Source organism: Lontra canadensis, unplaced genomic scaffold, assembly GCF_010015895.1.
Source record: "Lontra canadensis isolate GAN:19392208 unplaced genomic scaffold, GSC_riverotter_1.0 scaffold17, whole genome shotgun sequence".
NCBI lineage: Eukaryota > Metazoa > Chordata > Mammalia > Carnivora > Mustelidae > Lontra > Lontra canadensis.
Genome location: NW_022631011.1, coordinates 2,101,708 through 2,118,653, shown reverse-complemented (window position 1 = coordinate 2,118,653; position 16,946 = coordinate 2,101,708). Strand labels below are relative to the sequence as shown.

The 16,946-nt window shown below is 50.1% G+C and overlaps 1 protein-coding gene across 2 annotated transcripts in view; it reads left to right on the top strand.

The window, feature by feature from the left end:
• Positions 1-5,116: 5,116 nt before the first annotated feature.
• The window catches only part of SLC14A1 (solute carrier family 14 member 1 (Kidd blood group)), a 44,925-nt gene continuing 33,095 nt past the window's right edge, over positions 5,117-16,946 (top strand). The window contains exon 1 of one of the 2 annotated variants that reach the window (XM_032859500.1): positions 5,117-5,308. The gene's annotated coding sequence lies outside the window, so the exon portion shown is untranslated. Of the gene's footprint in view, positions 5,309-6,189; positions 6,209-16,946 lie in introns of those variants that run through there. The other variant, XM_032859502.1, reaches the window with a different exon arrangement.

Genomic DNA, 16,946 nt, shown 5'->3' with positions numbered 1-16,946 from the left:
AGGTCATGATCCCAGGGTCCTGGGATCGAGCCCCGCATGGGGCTTTCTGCTCAGCAGGGAGCCTGCTTCCCTTCCTCTCTCTCTGCCTGCTTGTGATCTCCGTCTGTCAAATAAATAAATAAAATCTTTAAAAAAAAAAAGAATTTTAATTTTTGAACTAGAAGAAAATTCCATCTTTCCAGTGGAAAGCAGCAAAGGAGCGGGGAAAAAGTTCCTGCCAAAAAAGAAGATAGTAAGTACAAAAAATTTCTATAAGGTAGAAACTCATCATAATATAACAGTAATTGAATGAAAAAATGTTAACTATTAAATTAACTACTGGAATACAGAGACCCTCGGTTGTGCTTTTGAAAAAAGACTACACACTTTGCTGTTCACAAGAAAAGCATTTAAAACAGAAAGATATAAATGTTTAAGTACCAAAAAAAAAAAAAACAATAAGATAAATAAAAAAATATGGACCAAAAGAAAGTTTAGGTCTTTGAAAAGTGAAATTTAAGGGTGCCTGGGTGGCTCAGTCGGTTAAGCATCTGCCTTTGGCTCAGGTCATGATCCCAGGGTCCTGGGATCGAGCCCCGCATTGGGCTCCCTGCTCAGTGGGGAGTCTGCTTCTCTCTCTCCCTCTGCCCCTCCCCTCTGTTCATGCTCTCTCTCATTCTCTCTCTCAAAATAAATAAAATCTTTAAAAAATTTTTATAAAGAAGCAAAGCGAAATTTAAGGCAAAAAAGGTTTAAAAACAAAGAATGATCTACATCATTAATAATCAGGAAAATGAAAATCAAAACCACAATGAGATATAATTTCTCCTGTCAGAATGGCTAGTATCAAAGCCAAAAAACACCAAGTGTTGGCAAGGACCTGGAGAAAAGGGAACCTTCGTTCTCTGTTGGCAGAAATGCAAACTGTGGAAAACAGTTTGGAGGATCCCCCAAAAATGAAAAGTAGAACTCCCCTATGACCCAGCAATCCCACTCCTGGGTATTTATCCGAAGAATACAAAAACACTAACTTGAAAAGATATCTGCACCCCCTGTGTTCATTTCAACACTATTTACAAAGCTGAGACATAGAAACAAGCTAAGTGTCTATTGATAGATGAATGAATAAAGAAAATGTGGAATAGATATACAATAGGGTCATTTGTAACAACACGAATGGACCTCAAGGGCATTATGCTAAGTGAAATAAGTCAGACAGAGAAAGACAAATACCATATGTTCTCATTTATATGTGGAATCCAAAAATAAATAAATGAATTTGTTAAAAAAAAAAAAAAAAAGCAGGTTCATAGGGACAGATAACAAACTGGTGGTTGCCAGAGGGGCAAGAGTACATACACGGGACAAGAGTACATAATTATCACAAACACATACATTACATAAACAATCAGTCTCTAATACATCAAGCAACAGTTGGCTAACTTTGGGGAGAAATAAATCAATAATTGTAGCTTTTACCAAAACCTCAGAAACTGATACATCAAGAGAACAAAAAGGAAACAGAGATATCAGAGATACAAACAATAGAATTAGTAAGTGTGAGCTATTATTTACCACAGGATTCTAAACCCTCCCACGCAACATCCCCACTCCTTAAAAACCAAGCAGGGAACACACACTTTTCTCAAGCACCCCTAGAATATCAATAACATAAACCGTGTGTCATCATCACACTACAAAGCAAGTTTGAGACCATCACAAAATGCTGGTTGGAAGTTGGCCGGGGGAGCCACTTGGAGAGCAGGTCCTCGGAATTCAGTCATGTTATGTATACACACGCTCTGTGACCCTCCCAAGTGCGCCCGGTGCTCAGGGAAAGTACGTCTTGCCAGGAAGGCTCTTTGTCCCAGCATTCACCATGGCAGGAGAGCCTGAGAAGGCAGAGGCAAAGGGGGGTGGGATGTGCCCAGCACCCCCCGCAGCAAGTGGGTGCCCAGGACCACAGAGCAGTGTGGATGGATCTTAATAACTAGTGCTGGGCTAAAAATCAGAATGTGACATTTACGATCAATATCAGTTACTTTCATTAAGAATGCATATCCACCAAACAACAATGTGCAGTTTGCAATTACTCATACAAACGAAAAAGAGAAAAGACCATGGAGTATAAAAAGGAAAAGACACACACATGTTCATATTCACATGAATATGCCTTTCCTGGGCCGATGAAGATGACATGCAAGGACGAAACCCTGCTGGTAACTCAGCTCTGCCAGAAAAAAATTCTTAAGCAGGTGGGGCTTAGTGTCTGCTCTGCTCAGCCGGTCAGAGCCTCTGGCTGACTGTGTCCCAGTGGCCCCAGACTTGGGGCGGGGTCAGACTGCAAAGCCCCCTAGTGCTCCATTCTGCCTGCGCCAACATTTAAAAGCATTCTGGCCACACCATAACATTTAAAATATGTATTTTTATGTATTAAATATAATTTGTATGTATTAAAATAATCCTGTGCTTCACCTCCAGATTAGATGAACATTGCAATCCCGAAAGTAACCATAGTAATGAGCATGTTACGTATGTCTGCTTTTCGAATGTTTTAGAATCTCAGATAAATGTCGAAAGAAAGGGAAATTTTGTTGTAGACAATGAAAGCAGCGGAGTTGAGACTATCAGCTGGATTCACGAAGAGTGGGGAGCTTAGAGATAATAAAGTCACACAACCCATGCACCCCCAGTCATCAAACCTAATTGCTGAGTCCACCAGGTTAGAGGTGTGGAAAGGTCCCAGCTCTGAAGTCAGACAGACCCGCTTGAACGCAGCCCTTCTCTGCTCCTTTCTGGCTGGGGTCGCTCCCTCACCTGCAGCTCATCACCCATCAAATGAGCACGAAGCCTGCCTAAGTGCAGTGTTGATGATGCACTAAGAACCCCTGAAATGTAACTGGTCCATTGCAGGATCGGTGCATGGCGCTGGCAGGGAGCAAGGGGCTCACACTCTTACCCCCAGATTCCAGGCAGTCCTAGTGGCCAGAAATGCCCAGGACAGCCTGGACATCATCTTGTAAGTTTTCTTTAAAATGTGCGTATTCAGGCCAAAGGGGCTAGATCAGAACCTCTTCTCATTAAGATGCTAAGGAAAGGACTGGCTGGACACAGGACATAGCTCGGGTGTGACCCAAGTCCGCACTTGGGTCATGTGAACCAAGACATCCCCTCATTTCACTATGTGGACTGTCCTCCTTCCTTCCTCTCCTACCTCACGTGTTTTAGGAAAACTTCCTCAAGATGAACTGCCCAGAGGCCCCATTTCCTTAATCCCTTAAGGTCACTACTATGGAGTGTAGGACACAGTTTGCCTCCACTTCAATTATATGGGTCTTTTCTCCAGTTAGATTGCAAGTCCTACGAGGATAGTGGTTGTAATATACGAACCCACACATATCACACACACACACACACACACTTATGCACATGCACACATACATGCACACACGTATTCACACATAGATACCTATACACAGGCTCTCACCGGAGTACATACACATATGCACGCACACAGAGATGAACCCCCCTGTGTATCCACACACATATGCATTCATACAGAAATCACACATACATATGTATCCACATATAAGCACACCTACACACAGACACACGGTTGTTGTTGTGTGTATCTTTTCTGAGAACTAGCCACTGATGGGCCCCTAGAGGCCCCGGGGAAGTAATTGATTGAGGAAAGGCAACACCTCCTCTCCCCACTCAGTCTCTCTGCGAGCCCATTCACTCGTGCCGGCCGGATCTTGTGATCTGTTTCCAACATATAACCTCCTGCACATGTAATGAGCCCACGGAATCTCAGGCAGGCCTGCTTCCTGGATCTTGCCTCCAAAACTTCCCAACATAGACTTCCTGAATTGTGTTTGGGGAAGGAACTCTTCAGAATGGACCCACCATCCAACCCTAAGCATGGCATCATTTGATAGGTTATAACTTCAAGCCTCTACAGATGTCCTTTGCCACCATCCTTTTCTTACAGAGCGTCCGTGGATTGGACCCAGATCGTGTAATGGTCTTAGGTCAGGCAGGTGGGTGGTAGACCAGTAGCCCTCCAACGTGGACACACACACACACACACACACACACACACACACACACACAATTAGAATCACCTATACCATTCTGTAAACAGAGTGCTGGCCCTAACCCCCAGATTCTGATTCGGTAGGTCTGACACCAGGCCTGAGAATTTGCATTTCTAACAAGTACCAGCATGATGGGGACCCGGGACCATGCTTTGAAAACCGCTGGTGTAAACTCAGAAATAGGATGCTGCCTCCAGTCATACCTCCCCTTTGCTCTGCCGGTTGTAGTGCTCTGGTCTGCAAACTTGTGCATATGAGCAATATGGGCAGTGCTTATTAAAACCCAGACTCCCAGCCCCCACCCCCAAATATTTTGATGTAGTAGATTTGGGTAGCACCAAGGATCTGAACTTCTAGCAAACTCCCAGATCTCACGGATGCTGCTGGGTCAAGGTCCAGACTCTGAGATCATTGCTGGATTAGAATCACCTGACTCCCTATCACCTAGGTCAGCAAGGGCCTGGGACCAGGTAGTTTTATTTATTTTTTATTTTTTATTTTTTTATTATTTTTTCCGTTGTGCATTTTTTTTAATCTGATATGCTTTTATTTTGTTTATAATTTTTTAAATTAACATGTAATGTATTATTAACCCCAGGGGTACAGGTCTGTGAATTGCCAGGTTTACACACTTCACAGCACTCACCATAGCACATGGGACCAGGTATTAAAGCTCCTGGGGGGATTCCACTGTGCAGCCCGCGTGGAAAGCAACTATGGGGTTGTGTGTCCTGGGCCCCGAGCTGTCTCCAATCAGGGTGACTTTGAGAGGCTGCCGAATCCCCACCATCCTCAGTCCCCAGTGGGTTTTGCTAGGGGGCAGCAGGGCTGACATGGGCGCAGGGAGAAGCACAGGGCGCTTGGAAGCGGGAGGGGTATGCACAGGAGGCAGAGAGAATCCTCAGAAGTGATGTTTGCCTCTGTCTCAGGGTTGTCGGGTCCCAGCCCTGCACCCCAAAGGAGACTACATTACAAAAAATGAAACCACTAAACAGGAAACATCTGGCCCAGGAGGCTGAGCAGACAAGCAAGGTTTCGCATTGGCCCCGGAAACCTGCTGGGCACCGAGCCTGGGACCTAGAAAGGAAGACACGAGAGCAGCGGGGTCGGCGGCTGCACCTCCGCTCACACCGGTCCTCTTAGGCCGGGGTCTTCCTGGCCCCGTGGCAGGGGTAGAGCTGGCCGGCGGAGGGGCGTGGTGAGAAGCTGCAGGGGTGCTGTGAGAGCAGGTACGGATCCTCCGTGGGGATGGCAAGCGCAAGGGGTGGGGAGGCGGGGACAGCAGCCGCTGCTGCTGCAGGTGGACAGACGGGTGGGCAGGTGGTAGGATAGAAAAGGCGCTCCATCGGCCAGGTAGGTGTTGGACGTGAGAGATGAAGACTGAGAAAAGCAGAACACAGAGAAACGTGCGAGAGCAGGTGCTGGGAGGCCAGGCGGTGTCATAACAGGAAGAGAACCAACAACAGGCGGATTTCAGTGGTGGCATGAGGCTCCTCCCCTCTGTGAACTGCCTAGTGGGGACAGGGACAGGGGTAGTGCTCACTCCTTGCCCCGGCACTCGCTTCTTGAGGAGTCAGTGTGAGTGGGAGGACCCACCAGAACGTTGGAAATGTCATGTGTAGTGTGGCCTGAGCAGATGCGGCAAGGAGCTTCATGGGGGTGGGAGGTAAGCTGATCAGGCAGCGGAGCATTTCAGAATCCTGGTAGCCAGACCCGCTGGCTGAGAATCCTGGGGCGGGGGTAGGGGGGGGGGGCAGGCAGGAGCAGTTTTCACAGCCCCCCAAAGGATGCAGCCAAGGATGGATGTTCTCGCAGTGGAAGGCGTGGGGGCCGCGGACCAGAGCCCTTGAAGCTAATAAGAATGAAGGAACTACAGCAGAAGTTGCTGTAAGGAGGTATTAGGTGGGAAACACCCCCAGGCAACATTTTTTTGTCAAAGGAGGGTGTCCCGGTCCCCAGGGTCAGAGTTGGTCTGTTTCCATGCAATTCTTAACCTCTGGAGCTGGGCAAATTTCAGCTGTGCTCCCAGCCCCACAAAAGAGCTATGAGACCATATTCGGCCCATCCAGTTGCTGAACAGAGAGAGACACTGGCAGAGCCCCGTAGAGAACCCAGGACCCAAGACTGAGGTGAGGACTTGGGGGGCAGGAAGGGGAGCCTGGGGCCCGGCCCGGAGGACATAGCACCATTCCTGGCCACCAGCTTCCCATTCTCCTGTGTCCCCACCTTGGCTCCTTGGTGTCAGCCCCAGGACCTCAACAGGAAGAGACTGAGCCCCTTGTGGAGAGGGGCGGGGATCCACAGCTCCTGCCCCCCCCTTCCCCCGCAGTGAGAGAGTGACAGGCAGTTACACTAGAGTAGATCCCCTAGCATGTCCAGAAAGGCGCGGTGCTCCCACCTCCACTGTCTTCTATCCTCCAGTTCTACCTCCTTCCCTCTCCTCCACAGGCCATCCCAGCCCTGACAGGCAAGTTAAGTGCTGTACCGTCTGTCCTGTTTCCAGCCTTGCAGGACCCGTGCACTTACACAGGCCTCACCTTTGGTTTAATGCTCTTCGGTCACCATCTCAAAATTCTTAATAAGTTTCCATGGGACCCTGTGAATTATGTGGCTGGCTCTGTGCTCGGCTGTTGCGGGAGACTGGAGATTTCTCTCCCGGGGGGGACAGCATCATAGCTCCCCCTCTGCTCTTCATACCCCTCTGTCACCTGGGACAGCATGAGACAGCAACATGACCTCACCAAGAGAGGGGCACATACACAAGGGAAGAGGCAGAGGCAGAGAGAGGGGGCACCTGCCAGTGCACTGGGCTCCATGGTGCAGGGACTGGAACAAGCCAGGAAGACACCTAGGGATGTGAATCTGGCATGAATCTCTTAGAAGCCTCCATATTCTTTAGGCAAACCCTAGTTTTAAGATAAAATGTGATATTGACTGTACAACTCAGCACTTAATTTTATGTTGTCTGGTGTTGCTAGTTTCACCTGGGTGGCTCTTACTTCCAAAACGAGGTGGCAAATTTTGAGACCAGGGACCTCAGCTCATGATCGTGTGAACACAGCCCAGGCGTGGGCTCAAGCATGGCTGGGCACAGGATTCCCTTGCGGCTTGATTCAGTTGTTTGGGCTCCTAGGACTGTTATCTGAAGGAAGGAAGGCGCTGGGAGAGCTTCCAGGGAGAGAGGGAAACCATGTCCAAGTGTCAAGGGTGAGGCCTGGGTGTCTGTGTGACTCTGCATCAGGCTCTCTCGGCCAGCCTTGATATCCTCATCTATGAAATGGGAGTAAAAGCAGCAGCTGCCTCCTTGGTTTGCCTCCTCCAGAGGAGCCCCACGGTGCCGCCTCATGCATTTGAAAGTGGCCCCCCCCCATAGCCTGAAGCTCTTGTGTCGGTAGGTCCCCCGGGGGATCTGAGCAACTGCGATGTGCAAGTCCCCCAGGGCTGCCGGTGGTGCTTCTGGTCTCCCTGCGGAACTCTTCTGGAGACACCGCACGGTGCCCCATGTGCAGCATCTGCAAATGCGGATTCTCAGGTGCCACCCGGACCTATGGACTCAGACACTCTGGGTGGGTGGGGACGAGCGATCTGTGTGAACAAGCCTTCCAGATGCTTCCGATGCAGGTGGGTCTGAGAACTGCTCAGCTCAGCACTGTACTTTCTCTTCCATCCCACGAGTACGGACATTCAGGACCTGTTAGGTGCCTAACACTGTGCTAAGTGATGTGGTTGGAGCACAGACCCTTAGAATTTAGTTTGGGGCGGGGGGTGGGGGGGCACCAGCTGCTGTGTATATAATGGAGGAAGGGGAGATGGAGGGGGGAGGGCTTATGGAAAATGCAGATTTCAGATTTCTTACCACAGGAGATTTTGTTTCATCCCCCAGAGATTTTGACTTGGTAAATCTAGATTTTTCAAAAGGAGCCCCCGCTTTTTCTGACCCTTATACTGTAATCCAGGACCACACTCTGACAAAGAGACACCACAAAAACTCATGGGAAGATAACCAGCTGCCAAGCTGTGTGCTCCAAAGAGCTTTTGGAAGGGGAAGAGCTTGCTGCCAGCTGGAGATCCAAGCAGACTAGCTCGGATCCGAAGGCACATCGGCGAGTAGGACGGACTCAGCCTGAAGCCCAGCCCTTTCTGCGACAGCCCAGTAACACCTCGCCAGCTCCACACGGTTGAACGTCTCATTCCCATTTCACAGGTCAAATGCCCAGGGATCTAGTAAGCTGAGCGGCATCTTCGCAGATACCCTGCGGGTCGAGCTCACAGCCGGAACGCACACCCAAACCCCCGGGGCGGTCCTCGGAGGCTCCTGAGCAGGGGCGGGGCTCGAGGGCTGTGATCGTTCTCTCATTCGCGGATGTTGGTTTGCTGGGGCGGGCCAGGCGGAGCAGGAACCAATGAGAGCGACCCGCCCGGCGGGGGGTCTCTGGCCGAGGAAATTGAACAAAGGAGGCTCCCGGCTTTGACTACGGTGAAGCGATGGGAGACCTGCCGGGGGCGCGGGCAATTGTGACAATGGAAGGAAGCCACAGTCGTGTAAACAGAGCTTCGGACGGACGTGCAGGCCAGAGGTCTCGGTCCCTGTCCCTTTTCTTTCTAGCTGTGACCCTGAGCCAGATATTTCCTGTCCTTGATGCTGTGTTCTCACCAGTAAAACAGAGATGGTAATCCCTGGCTTGCCTGCCTCAGGGGTTGCTGTGAAGGTCACTCGGGTTTACGTGTTCTGGAAACTGTAAGGTGAGGCACCCTTAATACCTTCGATGTACTGGGCGTGTTAATAGACTGAGTCCAAGGAGAACAGTTTCCCTGTATTTTCTCCAGAAATATATTTGCAAAAACTGTATGTCCTTAGCACCATTTCAGCTCAGGCAGCTAACAACTCTTCTTTTAGAGTGAAGATCAATTTAAAAATGAAGATTTCTTCTCATACACAATTTTTGCAATTCCCCCACCCCGCCTACCCCGGTCTCTGTGGAGGAAGGAATCTAGACATTTTTCTATGAACACCTGTACAGAGATAAGATTCCCAAACTCTACAGTTCACCCACTTGAAGGAAACAGTGCCAGACAATTGGCAAACATCACCATCATCAATTTGAGAACATTGGTGTTGTCCCCTAAAGAAACTTTGCACCCAGTAGCAATCCCTCTGCATTTCCCCCAAACCCTCCAGCCCTAGGTAAACATTCATCTACATCTAATATTAATATTAAACAGTGGGGTTTTTTGGAAGTGTGGTGCATGAACCACCTGCCTCAGAATCACCTGGATGGGGTTTAAAAATGCAGATTACCAGGGCCCCTTCCGACCTCCGGGTCAGAAACTCTGGCTCTGAAGTCCAGAAGCTGCACTCCCAGCCCTGGGGTGAATCTTGAGCACACCAAAGCCTCTTGAGAACCGCGGCTTGTCCTTGGATTGAAGGACAGAGCCAAGCTGTGTGTGGAGAGATAGGGGCAGAGGCTGACGGGTACTTAGGACCGAGATGGCTCTTCCTGTCCCTTCTTCCTTTATCGTTCCCATCTTCACTGCCCACCTCCGTGTCCTTCAACATGCAGACACATCTCTGGAATGGGACCACAGAACTTAAGCTCGCAGTGCTCCCTGGCCTGTGATACCTCCATGTTGTCACCAGAGGGCGCTAGAGCATCTCCAAAGCCAAGCCGATCTCCCCTTCCTTGGCAGGCACTCCACTGAGGGCAGTTTCCCAATCTCAGGCCTGTCTCCCCCCACCCCCACCCTGCCAGGCTCCCTCACTGATTCTCCGAAAGATGTTGAGGGATTAGGGTTGCTAAAAAGCAAAAAGCACTTATTATGTGTGAGCCCTGGGGAGTTTGTCTAATGCCCCTGAGCCCAAGCTTCTCACCCCAACAAGGAAAAATATGAACTTTTCATTGTCCTGCTTTTAACAGTTAAAGGGGATCATAGCGGTAACGCTCCCATTATTCTACCAGAGACGGTGATTTGCACTGCTAGGAAACCAGAGAGCTTGAATGGCAATATATGGATTTAAGTTTCGTGTGCATCAGAATACTTAATAGAGCCACACAAGGAACAGGTGTGGCCTGTCCTCTCCCGGCCCATGTGAACCCGGACTTGATGTTCGGGTCCACACATCCCCCTTCAGAGGCCCTGGTGAGCTAGGACTCCTCAGAAGGATGGATGCAGGAGCTTTACCTCAGAATTAGGTACACTGTGATTGTGTTTTATAAAAACTGTTATTTGTAAAACCAGGTTAAGTTGTTGTAGATGTGTAAGTGACCACAAAAAGGAACTTTATAAAATGTGGGTGAAAGTATGTGTTTTATTATTATTTGTAGTTAATTTCATTATGAACAAATCTAAGTTCAGCTTTGACGGCACTGGTGGGCAGTGAAGATGGGGACGAGGAAGGAAGAAGTGGCAGGAACAGCCATCTTGGTCCGAGGTACCTGTCAGCCTCTGTCCCCATCTCTCCAGACAGTCATGACAAAGGGCTTCACTGGCCGTGGACGGAAACTTTACTTCTGTAGCCGTACATACACACTCCCTAAACTCTCTCACATTAGGAAGCCTTCTGAGCTTCAGACACAATGCGGCTTATTTTGCTCTGTCTCTGTTCATACTACTGTTGTCATCCTTTCCTTCCCTGTTCCACCAGAAACACTCCCATTTCAGTCTTTGACACCCAGTCCGAATGCCAGTAGCATCTGTTGTGGAGTTCTTTGATTCTTAAGGCAAAGCTAAGTATCCTTCCTCAACAGTTCGATGGTGCTCTGTGCACATCTCAACTCCAAACATTTTCGATTCATCTTATAACAGGCTGATGGAGTCTCCTTGCCCCCCACCCCGGAGGTGGCCTTAAAATTGACTCCTCCAAGGATCTTGGGCTCTGACCCAACGCCCTCCTGCCAAACCAGCAGTCACTCCACTCCAGGCTGCAATGCCTACTGTGAGGTTGAGTGGCAAAGCTCTGGCAGCCTACAATAAATCCATTTTTTAACATATATCCAGAAAAGTGAAAAATCACAAGTGAATACATCATGAATGAATGTCCAATAAATGAACCTACTCGTGTGATCAAGAAACAGAATATTAGCAACATCCAGAAGGCCCTCAATGACTGTATCTAAAAATGCATTTCTAACCACTTAAATTTATCATTTTAAAAGTGAGCTATCCAGTTCCAAACATGTGAGTAGTTGCTAGATTTTCAAAGACATCTGTAGAAGGTACAGAAGACAAATGCCCCTCAGGAAGCCACTCCAAAGATCGGGAGACATTGTGTTCCTTTCCAGAGCAAGCATGGGGCGCTCAGCTAACCTGAACCCCACGGTGGGCACTCCTGAGCCTTGGAGCTGAGCCAGGATCCCGGGAGGCTGGTTCACCATCTATTGAAGTGAAACCACTAGTGATGTTTGAAGAACAAGGTCACGCCAACGACAGCCTCCCTAGCTTCGGCCTTCAGGCTCCGTGAACCACTCCCAGCAAATCTCCCTAAATGCTGCTTTAATCATCACACTGTTCCAATCACAGAACCTTCCGTCGCTCCTGCCCTCCTATTATTTGAAAGCCACATCTATTCATCTGTCTGGCTTGTGACACCACCTGCAAACGCAGTCAATGATCAGGCAGACCCCCATCTTTCCCTCAGGCCTCAATATTGCCTTCATAAATACCCCCACCGAGGGGTGACTTCCACTTCAGCCCCTCTCCCTGTAAGTCTGGGACATCAGTTGGTCTGGCAGGAAAACTGTCTTCTTTGTTAGCGGTATTGTAAGAAACCCCTGAGCAGAAGGGGGTTTGTGCTGGCAAAGCCTTAGAGAGCCTGTTCCAACACCCCTGTTTCCAGAGAAGCTCCAAGTTACAAAGAATTTTTTTTAAATCCTAATGACCTGGCAGGTGTTTCTGAGACCTTCTTAAAGTGACAGCTATCACTCCTCATTTGCTGGTAGCTTTGATTTGACCTGAAAGCAGGCAGAGCTTGGGATATGAGCTGGATGGGGAGAAGAGGGGCAGCAGATAGAAATTCCAAATCAGGGGGCACCTGGGTGGCTTAGTGGGTTAAGGCCTCTGCCCTTGTCTCAGGTCGTGGTCCCAGGGTCCTGGGATCGAGCCCCACATTGGGCTCTCTGCTCAGCAGGGAGCTTGCTTCCTCCTCTCTCTCTCTGCCTGCCTCTCTGCCTATTTGTGATCTCTATCAAATAAATAAATAAAATCTTAAAAAAAAAAAAGAGAAAGAAAGAAATCCCAAGTCAGCTCTGCTTTTAAAACCACTTCTCAGCGAGAGAAACAACCTCACGGGGGACAGTTCTCAAGCAGACACCACATTTAAGGAGGCTTCCGATGGATAGAAAGCTTTTGAAACCTCCTATCATCACAGAGAATCGTAAATATATGCAGGGGAAACAGGAAGCAGGCAGATTTTTCTCCTACATTTTAAAACTCCTCCCACATTTTAAAAAGGCAAATCCAACTCTGTGTTTTTGTTTGCTTACAGTTTCTTGTAGTTATTACTTGTATTCTTCGTACAAGGGATCCCTGATATACACTAGTTCGAATTGTCCGTATTAGAGCTTAGAGCATAATTTTGCTATTTTAAATGGCCAGAGAGGTTCATAAGCCCATCTTTTCTTTGATAATGTAGTATTTTTCTCACGTGTACTTCCTCTGATGCGGAGTCCGTGGACATCCTTTGGATATACTAAGTCAATGGCTGGTTAGTACAGCCCATCACAGGGATGCAAAGGTCAGAGGGCGCGGCTAGCCCCGATGCCTTGCGTGAGCATGAGGGAGCCCTGCCTTCCTTGTGCATCCAAGTGGGGGCTGACCTCGCAAGCTGTGACCCACAGCACATGCCCTCCCGTGTCACTGTGAGGCTTCTCGCAGCCCACAAACGTGCCATGTTCCTCATGGCGGATGCTCAGCTTTCTTCCTGAAAGGCTGCTCTGTCTTCTCTTTTTATTTTTATTTTTTTTAAAGATTTTATTTATCTATTTGACAGACAGAGATCCCAAGTAGACAGAGAGGCAGGCAGAGGGAGGAAGGGAAGCAGGCTATGCGGGGCTCGATCCCAGGACCCTGGGACCATGATCTGAGCTGAAGGCAGAGGCCTTAACCCACTGAGCCACCCAGGTGCCCCTGCTCTGTCTTTTCTTACCTTCACGAAAGTGCTACTCTGAAGTCAAGGGCCTTACAAGGTCTGTATCTTCAGTGAAGCTCCCTCTGCCTGCTCCTGATACCGCCGGTAGTATCAAGACTCTTCTAGCCCCAAACTGTGTCTGCTTACAGCTTAGCACCTCACTGCACACCATCTTGGATGATGTAAGATAGCCCTGAAAGCTGCCAGTTCTTGGTTAAACCTGACAGGCGTCCTGTCCCTCCCCGGACGACCGCATGGCGGGTCCCTTGTGGGCCCGTGATTTTACACATCCTTTCTGTGCTGAGGAAAGGGCGCCTTTCTGCCCGTAGCAGGACCTCTGATCACATACAGCCTAGACCCCGACACTAACGTTCCCGCGTGTCTTATGGCTGCACCAGATCCGAGAACCCTCTTCGATTTTGTGCCACCCGCTGGGGTCCGGAGCACTTACACTCCTCCACAGTGAGGCGGGGAGCTGGGGATGAGTGGATGGCCGGCAGCTGACCGCCCCAGAGCACGGCCGAGAGCCCGAGAGATGATGCCGAGTCTCCGGTCAGCAGGAAGGCGTCATGAGTTTACAGCCTAAGGTCTGGGGTGTAGATAGGGGAGGAGTCGGCCCTACCGCCGCCCCCCCCCCCCAGCCCCAGTGTGTGAAGAGCCCAGGCCTCCCAGGGTTGGGCTGAGCCCCGTTGAGAGCTAGGGAGGGCGCGTCCCGTGTCCGCCCAGCTGTACGCTTCTTCCTGCTTACCCACACTCAGGAAAACCCCGAGCCCCCAGGGAGTGGCCAGCCCGCACGCCCGGAGCTGGGGCTCAGCCCTCCCCAGGTTTAGGACCATTTCAGAGGCAAGCCAGAGCTCCTGGCCCCAAAAGCTGGCCTGTAAGCTCGACTGCTGGCTGCTTGGAGACTGATTGATTGACCTGGGACAGGAGCAGACGAACAAGGGCCGACCCTGTGTGCCCAGATGCAGCCGTGCCCCCTGGGCCACGGGTCCCAGTCACAGTGCTGCGCCCTGCTCTGAGGGCTGCATTTGGTGGGAATCCACCCCCCTCCCCCTTCACACCAAAGACTCACACACGTACCCTGTGCGAACTCACCCGAAGCCTCCCAGTCCCCACAGTGACGGAGCCTTTCCCCAGTTATCCAACCACGTGCTCCGTGAAGAGCTACTGAGGATCCCCTGAGCCAGACACTGAGCCTGGACCTGGGGCTACAGCAGCGAACAAGCTCCGCCCAGGCCGTGCCCCCTGCCCCGCCGCTCACAGTCCAGGGGGCAGACTCAGTGAAACCAGTGCTCACTCCCTGTGTAATGACAAACAGTGCTCAAGGCGTGAGAGAGCAGAGAAGCGCTCTCGGGGACGTGGGCCAACGCTTGCAGTCAGGGCCTACAGACTTGCCTTCTGGCAAAAACGGGCTTCATGGGGGACGGTTTAGCGGCCCTGCCCCAGGGTAGGAAGGACAGCAGAAGGGAAGGAAGGTGTAGCTTGTAACGTGCAGTCAGCTGTCTACTGTATTCTACAAAGCACAGTTCAACACAGGTGGTTTTGCCTTTTAGCCAAAGGACTTGTATGGCAAGGTGGGTTGAGGGGTTTACTGTAGGGGCCTCAAGGACAAAAAGGCCAAGGAATCCCAGAGGGAGAAAAGAGTGCGGGGCCTCCCAAGGAAGAGGCTCAGGGAAGATCCCAAGCCCCAGGGGGTAGGGGGTACACCTGCACCATGGGGGTGTTTGTCCTGTGGGCGGGCGGAATGCAGAGGCTTCTGGTGGGACCCCAGGTGCCACTGCGGGGTTCCCGCCGCTGTGCGTGCAAACACTCCCTTCTCGTGACGGGGGATCCTCTGTCGTGGTGACTGAGGGCTGGAGGGCGCTCAGCAAGCCTATGTGATGCCATCAGCTCCAGGCACAGGGTGGGACCAGCAGGAGTGGCCTGCCGGAGTCTAATGGGATGATGAGGCTTCCTTCCTCCGGCTGGTCCAGCATGTGACAGCACGCCCCAGGCCGCCAGCTGGAACGCCCCAATGACTCACTTGGGCTCTCCATGGAGTCTCCAACCAACACATTGGAATTTGTAGACTGTTGCTGCTCCGGGGCTTGGAATCCATCCCTTCTTACCCAGGACAGGGATGCTAGGGAGAGTACTGCCAAAATTTTATTATGCAGGCAAGCTTCCCGGGGGTCAGGTTAAAATGCAGATTTGGATTCCCGAAGTCTGAGCGGGCTTCATTTCCAAAAAAGCTCCCACGGATGTCAAGGCCACTGGTTTGTGGACACCTTAAAGACCTGAGAACACAAACAAGAGTGAATGGAATGAAACCCTCCCCTATCCTTCCTAAGTGTGCAGGGTCAGCTCTGCAACCCATTCCCCACTGGGCAAGCGTCGGCTGAGCCTCAGAACCGAGGTGAAGATTGGCAGAAAGAAGGAAGCTGGATGTAGCGACTAATGACAAAGATCACCTTTGCCTGAAAGCCTATCACGTGCCGTGATGTCTGATCTTTGGATTTGGCAAGGGAGGTGCTATTGATCTCCGTTCACTTCCTAAAGGACCTAGGGTTTGGGAAGGCATCTTCTCCAGGCAGGGATCGCTTCTGGACTTCGAATCCTTGTCAAAATCCAGCTGATCTCACTACGACACACATCCTTGTTTAGGAGGGTAAGGAAGTAGAATTAGATTTAGCCCAGCAGTTTCCAACCTCGCTGGCATGTTAGAATCAGCAAGAGGAGTTTTATTTTCTTTGGAAGATTTTATTTATTTATTTGAGAGAGAGAATGAGAGAGAGAGAGAGAGAGCACAAGAAGGGGGAGGGTCAGAGGGAGAAGCAGACTCCCTGCCGAGTAGGGAGCCGGAAGCAGGACTCGATCCCAGGACTCCAGGATCATGACCTGAGCTGAAGGCAGTTGCTAAACCAACTGAGTGCCCAGCAAGAGGAGTTCTAAAGCTCCCACACTCCAAGCCAATTACATCAGACTCTCCACTATCAGTATTTTGTAAACCGCCCTCCCCACCCCCGCCCCCGCCCAGTAATTCCAACATGCAGTCAAGACTGGGAGTCCCAGAGTCAGGCCAGCTCCCCCTCCTAATAAACTGGGGCACTTGTGTAGCTGATGGATAAAGTCTAATGTGTCTAATCTCATCGCAACGAGTACCTCGCAGTTCCTGCTCCAGGACTCCAAGAAATCAGCTAAACAAAAGTCGGTGTAGTCAGGTGAAGCAGGATGGGACAGGGCATGGGATGGAGGTGTTTGCCAGGGAAAATATGTAAAAAAAAGAGCAGAAAATGTCAGGCAATTCTAGAGACACCACACATTTAGGAACTGAGGGGAAGATTTAGAAAGAAAAAAACTTACGACACTGAAGTCCTTAACATGAGAACATCTTATTCAACTCTGAGTCAGCCCAGCGTATGTTAGATGATGGATAGATGAGTGAATGAATGGATCAAGGAAGATGGGGTGGGTCCCCTGGACAAGGATATCTGGAAGGCAAGTTGAACAGAAAAATGAGACTCATACTGGGGTTGAGGGTAGAGACAATGATAGGAGAAAGGAGTACAAAACTACCAGCTCTAAAGAGAGTGGTCCATTAGGAAACCATGTTTTGGGACTTTGTTTTTAGAATTGGGTTTTTTTTTTTTTTAAGATTTTATTTATTGATTGATTTGAGAGAAAGAGAGAGGGAGAACATAGAGGGAGAGGGAGAAGCAGGCTCCCCGCTAAGCAGAGAGCCCAGTATGGGGCTCGATCCCAGG